Source organism: Poromitra crassiceps (assembly GCF_964638095.1).
Source record: "Poromitra crassiceps genome assembly, chromosome: 27".
NCBI lineage: Eukaryota > Metazoa > Chordata > Actinopteri > Beryciformes > Melamphaidae > Poromitra > Poromitra crassiceps.
Window position 1 is genome coordinate 19,176,097 of NC_139650.1, and position 9,532 is coordinate 19,185,628.

The window sequence follows — 9,532 nt, forward strand, 5'->3', positions numbered from 1 at the left end:
GCCTGTCTCGCATATGCTCCCCAAACAAATCTCACGGCAGTTTAACAAGCGTGTAAACAACGTGACTCTATAGCAAGATTGTCTGGACAAGTGAGAACACAAACACATGCGCTACCAAAATATATTTCCCTGCTGCATGTCATGATGAGATCAGATTGGCAAAAGTTTGGATAGACTGGATTGCTTCCTGCAGCAGCAATGCCTTTTTCCCCACACTGCCTGATAGACAGGTAGGAGATTACAGCCTCTGACTGGCAGGGGCTCAAAACTACGGTATAACAACTTTTTGTTCATTGGTCATTCATTGTGATATAAATTAGTGACATTTTCCCCAAAATACTCATGGTTCTGTGCTGTTGGTATTTGGTAGCCTATCTGATGCCTGCAGTGTGGCGCATCAAATGAGCCGCGCCAATTAACGATAATGACGGGAGTCTCACACAGCAGCAGGATGATGTATTTGCACAGATTTTCAGTCCTAAATATCAAACATGTTTGATATGATCGGGACGGCCCGATGAGGCTGTGAGCAGATCGGGAGGGTTAAGATTGGATCTGCAAACCGCTCACACTACAAGATAATCTGTGCCGAACATCAGGCCCGACCAAGCTTGGCAAGCTGCCAGGCCAGATTTCTCCTCAGATTCTCAGGAGGGGTAAATCGGGCATAAATCCTGTAGTCTGAGCCAGCCTTCGTGCAGCCGACCCGGGTTTGAGTCCCACCTGTGATCCTTTGCCACCTCCCCTCTCACTCTGCACCTGTCCTGTTTACTGTCCTATCCAATAAAGGCAAAAATCCCCCCCCCCCCCCAAAGAGAAAGAAAGAAAAAACTTGACTTGTAAAGCAATTGATAACACTTTGATGTGAGGAATTGCAGGTCATGGTGATATGGTGCGGAAAAAAAAGCTTCACGACCAGGTAATGCTGCTGAACAGACTTGGAGAAGAGCAAGAAATTCTGGTTCGTGAAGTCAAGCAGCATTGGGACTACATGAGGAGCATTGCTGGAGTGATTGACAAGCTTTCTTCCAGCTTTCTGAAGGAATTCCTGGGAAAAGTAAGTGTAACATTATATGTTTTTGCGAATAGCTTGTCTGGCAATGACATGTTGCTAACACGTTTTTATTTGCTATCATATATTCTCAGGCAGTACCAACATGTTGACGGACCGAGGACGCGAGGGGCTACTCTGTATACTGAAGAGAAGAAAGCATGAAGTTCAAGCACAGCAGGCTGTGGCACGTACAAGATACCAATGTGTTTTGGGACTACAAACCGTGCCTTTGGGTGACTCCTCTGATGAAGAGGAAGAACAAGACTCAAAGGAGAGTAGCTCCTCTTCTGATGAAGAGGAACAAGATGACTCAGAGGACAGTATCTCCTCTTCTGTTGAAGAGGAAGAAGATGACTCAGAGGACAGTAGCTCCTCCACTTATGAAGAAGTTTGACAGCAAAACTAACTTGACTGCACAAGGTCTCCTCACTTTCACACCTACAGACATGTTTCTTCCTCTTTCTTTCCTGCTCCTCTGGGGGAATATATAGAAATTTAGATTTTGTTTTCTCTTTTTATTTATTTTGCTCCTACCGAATGTTGTATGGTCAGTCACGATTCACTAGGTCACGGGTTGGTTCCAGCCTTAAAACTCGTAATATATGGATTTTTAAAATTGTCTATAGAGACAATGAATGAGAACTCACTTTCGGGCCAAAAAATGTCATGTGCCCCGCCCCTTTCCTGATCACACCCTCTCCCACCACCCAGATACACCTAGCCACCCCCCCAACCACCCCTCGAATCCCGACTCCCTATGACCGATTGCAATCGCTCCAAAATGTAATGAGTTCTTCCTTGGCCCTTGTTACACCCTCCCACCAAGTTTAATGAAACAGACAAACTGCACTGAAAACACAACCTCCTTGGCGGAGATCATAGTAGCGAGTATTACAAACAGCTAAGTTAAGGCAAAGTTTACAGAGTTTACACATCACATTCTGATCACATTTTATTTGATACTAAGTTTGTATATTCTTTCTGTAACATTTGAAAAGCATATTATCTGATGTGTTTAAACTTGAGACAGGAGAGAAGGTATTGTTCTTAACTTTCTATTTCATCTGAGTTGCAATGCACACACTCTTCTCTTGGCAGCCACGTTCTTCTGTGCCTGCCCATCTATACAGCTAGCTGCTGGTCACTGAGTCTCCACCTCACCAGCAGCTTCCTGTCGGGGCTGTTTGATTCTAATCAGATACTGTGACACATTGTAAATTGTCTTAATGTTTTGGAATCATTTTATTTCATTCAATTTGATTTCATTTTTGCCACTAGTGCTAATACTGTATTGTTCTTGTTATGCTTCCGCTGGCGATAGCCACTCCGGCGGCATTATGGATTCGGGTTGTCCGCCCATCCGATCTTTGTTAAGACGATATCTGAGGAACACCTTGACGGAATTTCATCAAATTTGCCTCAAACGTTGACTTGGACTCAGTGATGGCCTGATTAGATTTCGGTGATCAAAGGTCAAGGTCACTGTGACCTCTCCAACACCATTTTCAAGCTCGGTAACGCGATATCTCAGGAACGGCTTGATGGAATTTCTTCCAATTTGGCTCAAACGTCGACTTGGGTGCAAGGATGAACAGATTAGATATTGGTTGTCAAAGTTCAAGGTTACTGTGACCTCACGAACGCCATTCCCAAGTTCGTTAATGCAATATCTCAAGAACGGCTTGATGGAATTTCTTCTGAGTTGGCTCAAACATCGACTTGGACGCAAGGATGAACAGATTCCATTTTGGTTATCAAAGGTCAAGGTCACTGTGACCTCTTGTTTCAAACTAATAGCCGCGAACATTGGCTGCATATTCAACACCCAGTATGTAACATTAATAGTCTGGTAATGCCATATCTCAGTTACACCTTGATGAAATGTCTTCATTCTTTCACATTTGGCTCAAACGTCAAAGTCTGGACAGACATGTTGACTGCTCACTTGTTGGTAGAGGCATCTACTGTATCTGCGGTGCGGTAGTTTAATTAACATTGTAACCTCTTCATTCTCTTATTTTTGGTATTCCTTAGATTCTCAATGATAGTTTGCATGACTTTTGTTGTTGATGTCAGCATGAGGAATATTCAAGGTAGCCTGTCAACCAATAATGTACTTGCCAATCACTCACTGCCTTATTGAAATTGTTGTGCACATGACAAATAAATAACTTGAACTTGACTTGATGAGATGTTTATTATTTGTTTGCCCTGCCACACCACATCAAATTCATATATTGTAATCCATTAGTCAATATTAGATGCTGAAGTGGATGTAGTTGAAGCCCTGCTCCTGTCACTGAAATAGTTATGGATCTAAAGTATGTAAAGTCGTCATTTCACAGTAAGTCACTGCATAGTTGTATCCCATTCTAGCACTGGTTGAGATTTTACTTGCATAAGTGTAAATAGTGCCTTTCACAAATGCAGGAGTTGAAATCCTTTTAAACTATTGGCCTTAAAAAAAATGTTTGAGTAGCCTAGTAGCTTGGACCGCAGTCTGCCTTGGTCAACCATATAGTACAACATACAGTCACAGTCACGTGTAATGTTTCTTTCTGCAAAAACAATTAGTCACTCCTTCAAAAATGTGTTGGCCAAACCCCGAACATGCATGAAAAACCCAATTCCAGGCTGATTTATAACAAGTCATGGCTGTATAGGGAATTTGGTGTAAAATAAATAAAGTGTTTTTGGGATAATAGCATGTTGTAAACATTATTTAGAGTAGTATAGGCTACACAAGAGTTTAAGTGCATGAAACACACATGCGTGGAATCAGATTTTAAATATCTGTTAAATGGGTTGAAACTACCAGGGTGGGAATTATACAGAGGCCACGGCCTCCGTTGCCCCTGCCTCTCGCTGTGATGCCCTGCGCCCTAAGGCCACCTGGGGAGTGCCAGCAGCCTGCTCTCAGTAGCTTTAAAAATGTCAGTGGTCTGATCTCCAAATTAGTAGCCAAACCCTCTGCCATGATTTGCTGGAGAGAGTGTGGACTGGTCGGCGATCACACACGTATTCTGGGACTGCCCGGAGATATTTTCCTTCTGGAAGGCGGTAAAGGGGGAGATGGATAGGATTCTGGGAATAGAGTTACCACTCAGCCCAAGTCTTTTTCTGCTCGATCTGACTCCTGAACACATCTGTACTGCTGACCAATTATATTTGTTGCATGTACTCCTAATGACTGCAAGAAAAATTATATTACTGAAATGGAGACAACTACGTACAGTGGCTCAATGGAAGCTAAAACTCAAGGAGGTTTATGTCATGGAATCTTTAACTGCTAAATTACAATTAAAGTCTGACATCTTTCTAAGAAGTTGGTAACCTGGAGTAGGGTAGTCTCAACATGAGAGAGATCCCAGACTTTGTCCTGGAAATGTTTCTGTCTTTTTCCACTAATTAAGTCTGTAAGGTCAAAAATGCTGATATTCATACTGTCATGTTTTGCTGTCAAGGATTGTATTGGCTGTCTTGTGTGTCCGTCTATCTTGTAAAGAACAAAATAAAAACCTAAAGTTGAAAAATAATGTCAGTGGTCTCAGTTTAATGTAACCTGCCCTATGCAAAGGATGTGTCATTGGCTCATTTTGACACACATTTCAGACAAATCACTCTTCACGATGTCAGTAGAGCAATTGTCTTTGTGCCCTGACATGTGGCCTTGTGCCCGAAAAAAATTGTGATGCTGAAGGCCAAATGGCCTTGTCCCTAAGATGAAATTCCCACCCTTTAGCCTACTCTACCATATTTTGCACATAATTGACAGCTCTGCAGTTGTTGACTATACTCTCATAATGTCTAAGATCAGACCTCTCATAACTTTTGATCTCATATCTCTAACCTTGTTGGTTGTTTAATTAAACAAGCTCCAATCTCCACCAAAGTCAAGGTTCAAAGGTCAATATTTCAAAGCAGGAGCCATGTGGAATCTTCATAGTGGCATACTGTATGTTACTCCACAGGTCGGGACCTTGCCAATGATATCTGTGGTTTATAGCTATAGGACCTATGACAATGTATTACTTTTCTCATCTCAGCGACACCCGCCTCAGGCCTAGTTTCACAAAGCACTTGTGAAAATTGCACTGAAAAGTCCTTAAATCCAATTGTTCAACCTCAGGATTTGGAGCAAGTTACATGATTAACTAGCCTATTCATGTTTTCTGTATTCATTATTTACACATAGTAGATTTGATCATTTTGATATGCCTATGGTAGCTGAGATAATCCTATGTGAAAACATGTCCTTAATGTAGCTGTAAGGCCTATTTTTTACACTAAAAGTACATGAACAATTCTGAGGTGTTCATAGGTTATTAAGCATTGGTTTTATTTGTCTGGCCCACTTGAGACCAAATTGGGTCCAACGTGGACTCTATAGAGCATTACTACAGGCTTGGAGGAAGGCCTGATATGCAGGAGGTTAGGGCATTGTACGGTAAAACATTCAAAAAAGCAACCTACAGTATGTACTGTAGAATAGAGCCATGCTATCCAGTGACCTTTGACCCACTATTCACCCACTTCCATGGATTCAGCCCTTCTCACCTGAGCTCACTGTACTCCTAAACTACTCCTAGGCTACAATTTGCAACAAACTTGGAAATGTCTTGTAGATTTGTGGTTTTGGGATTTGATGTCAGCACCCCATTAACAGGCCCCTATATGCGGCCTTCACATCTAGTTTCTTGATACTCCGGCCGTTTGTGTTGTTGTTGTGTCTGTAAGATTTGATATCAATATGGATAGTATGTGTGCGTGTACGTGTGTGTGTGTGTGTGTGTGTGTGTGTGTGTGGTCTCAACTCTCACTCCACACGCGGCATCATCTTTCTCCCATGTGGGGAGGGCGGGCTGGGGGTCCCCAATGTGGAGTGGACCTACACAGCCACCAGACTAGCCCACCTGCTCCACATGTTGAACAATGCTGATGCCACAGTCCGAGAAATGGCCAGGGCTTCTCTCCTGCTGGACCTACGGAGGAGAAAAGTTCCCCTGGCCACTGTAGATCAGAACAACTTCCTGGGCTTCAGGAGAAAAGAGTCTGGGAAACTGGACTCAAAGGACAAGGGCTTTGGGGTCTGGTCTGATTGGCCGGACCTCAATGACCTTTGCAACCGGTCTGGAGTCCAGCTGAAATGGATAAAACTCACCACACAGACTGAAGTCCCTGTCTCCGATGAACTGGTCACAGACCCCTGTGTAGCTGTTGAGGCCACCATCACCACACAACAGGGAGAAACCAGCAGACTGACCACAGAGTCAGCTAGGAGAGTCCTGATTAATGCAAAGCAGGCTGAGGTCAGGCAGCACTGGTGTGGACTTAGACTACAGGGGAAATTAGCGTGTCTAGGATTTGCTGACCATTCAGTCTCACACTCAGTTCTTAAGAACGCTGCGGTTGGTGAGGACATTCTAAAGTTTGCCATCAAAGCGAGACTGCAAGTGCTACCCACGAAATATAATCTGTCTACCTGGTACCCCCACACTCACAATCCATTTTGTTTGAACCATCCAGATTCACAGCACCATCTAGAATCCACAGCACACATAACGAATGGATGTCATGCATACAAACAACTGTACATAGCTCGCCATGACCGTATTGTAAATATTGTGTCTGATGCAGTCCATAACATCATGCCTGCTAGTGCAGTACTGTATAAGCACAGTAGAGTGGTACCAGAGTGGTTTGGGTCTGCCTGTGATGTCTTTGCTAATATCCCCAATACACCCGACGCTGTTTTTGTTGACACCAGCCATAAGCAGGTGCTGATGCTAGAGGTAGGCTGTGTCTTTGACCTGTACATGGACCAGGCATTCCAAGACAAATATATAAAATACCAACCACTACTCGAGACCATCACGAGCCTAGGTTATACCTGTAGATACAGTGTGCTTATATTTGGAAGCCTGGGACATGTACAAAAATGCACCATGAGAGGCCTGCAGATTGCTGGCCTGACAAGAGCAAGAGCCAAACAAACTGTCAAATATTGCTCTGTCTCAGCAATTATTGGCAGTCTAGCAGTGTGGAGAAGGAGGTGCTATGTGTATCCATAAGTGCTCAGTATTAATTGACCCTGATATATTTGTTTCCCTGTTTATGAAATGTAATTTGTGGAACCAAATAAAGTATTTAAAATGTGTGTGTGTGTGTGTGTGTGTGTGTGTGTGTGTGTGTGTGTGTGTGTGTGTGTGTGTGTAGGGGGGGTGTATCTGGGTGGGGGGTCTCTGTGTGTGTGTGTGTGTGTGTGTGTGTTGTGTGTGTGTGGGGGGGGGGCTTCTTGTGTGTGTGTGTGTGTGTGTGTGTGTGTGTGTGTGGGGGGGGGGGGGGTAGCATGGTATTGGGGGGGGGGGGGTCTGCCTCATAAGACCAGTGAAATCATCATACTGTTTGATGACAGAAACTAATATTTCATTTTTGGATTGTCAACATGTCTGTTAAATCTTTGCAGCAACAGCCTGTGTATGAGGAAACCCTCTTTTGTGTTGTTGTGGTACACCATGGACCAGAATTAATTTAACTGTCCATTTTATTTTCTCTTTTTGTTATTATTATAGATTGATTGATTGGTTGGTTGATTTTGTGTTTACAGTAGGACATGTGAAGTGGGTCAGCATTTAGCAAAGTTTGCATAGACCCTGGTTTCGTTTTCCTGGTACTGTAAGTGGTGGGAGGGCTTGCCGTGGGAGGGCGTGTCCCCTGACCTGACATGTGTTGAGCAGCAAATCCAAGCTCACTTTCACGGCTCTCCTCGCGGTGTGGACAGCTGCAAACTGCACACAGGTAAGCACGCTGTAAGAAGCGAACGTTAATATGAACATACATTCACCATGTAGGTTTAGTTTATTCAAAGTAGGTAACGTGTTAACCACGGGGTTTGCAAACAGGTCAGTAACGTTAAGACAGCAAACGCTACTCAACATTAGATGGAGATAACAGATGAGTAACATTAGCTTGCAAATGTGGCCCACAGTGGAAACACATTATCTTTACAGTTAGCGCCATTATATAGAACAGCGGGAATTAGGGGTGATATAATATAATATAATGAGAGGTGTAGTGCCAGTTTGGTGGAGTTCTCACAGTTTGCAAGCCTTGCGGTTTGTGTGCCCCAGTGATTAGCGATTCTCCTCGTGTCACAGTATTAGTGTTGTGCAAGCTGCTAGCTACTCTAATGTAACGTTACACTAAAATATAGCTTCACAATGTTGAAGCTATCCCCAGAGAAATGGAGCTAACCAAGCAACAGGCCGCAGTGCCGACAGGTCGCAATGTCGATAGCCCATAGCCCACAAGCAGAACCAGCTGAGCGAGGCGACGTGCAGCGTGTCGGTGGAGCTAACCTCTCCCAGCCCCCACGCCAAACCTAACCTCCCCCCATACCTAAACCTAACCTCCCCCAGACCCTAACCCAAAACCTAACCTCTCCCAGCCCCCACGCCAAACCTAACCTCCCCCAGACCCTAACCCAAAACCTAACCTCTCCCACGCCTAAACCTAAGGTCGGCATTGCGGGTGATCGGCATAGCGGGTGGACCCCCAGGCTACATGCCAACGCTGTAGTGTGTACACTGTTGTACATCAAAGCTTTATTTTTATTTTTTATTTTTTTGCCAAATACATTTTATCTCAGTGATCCAGAAAAGGGGATTTTGGCACATCTGAGATAGGCCTACGGTCTATAGGACATATGACAAAATACATCATGTCAATGAGGATCACACATCACAGTAAAGCCTACTTCAATATAGTATTCCAAAAACAGAATTCCCAAATATTTTTTTAGACAATGAAACCATATTAACTTAAATACAGTAATATATTAATCAATCTAAACATAAATTAGCCCAAAACTAAAACAGATTGGAGACTTTTGCATATTTGCAGGATGAAAAGAGGCCAGTATGCTGAAATGTCCTTTGAAAAGTTTATGTCATGTGCTGGGCACAGCAGCAATGGACGTTTCAGCCTAAAGCGCCCGGCAAGGTTCTGCGCAACCTCGACTTGGAGGCTTGCCGCCGCCGAGCGGCGACAGCGAGACTGTGTAGCCTATACTCGAACGTATTGGCTGCGGTACACGTTATCGTGTCAAGAACTTGCAATAATGTCGGTGGGGGAACATTTTATTGTCCCTCCATTTCAAAACTCATTCCGGTGAGCCTGCAGAAGGCTTTGCTAGATGAGGGGCAAGCGCGTAAAATGAGGAAATGGCATTTCCTCATTCCTCACAACAAGGACTTGACGGCGCAGAGTCACATTTTCGAGGAGCTGCACGGCCCCTACCAGGGCCGCTGGAAGTCATTTTAAGCAGGGGGTGCTGGGAGGGAGGGACTCTCGGTGGGGCCCGCAAGGGCCCCGCCCAAAAAAATGCGGGCGTTTTTTTTTTACATTTTTTTGCCATATTTAGAGGAATATCTCATTTTAAATTAACATTAGGATACTGTTGTGATGTAATTATTCAGT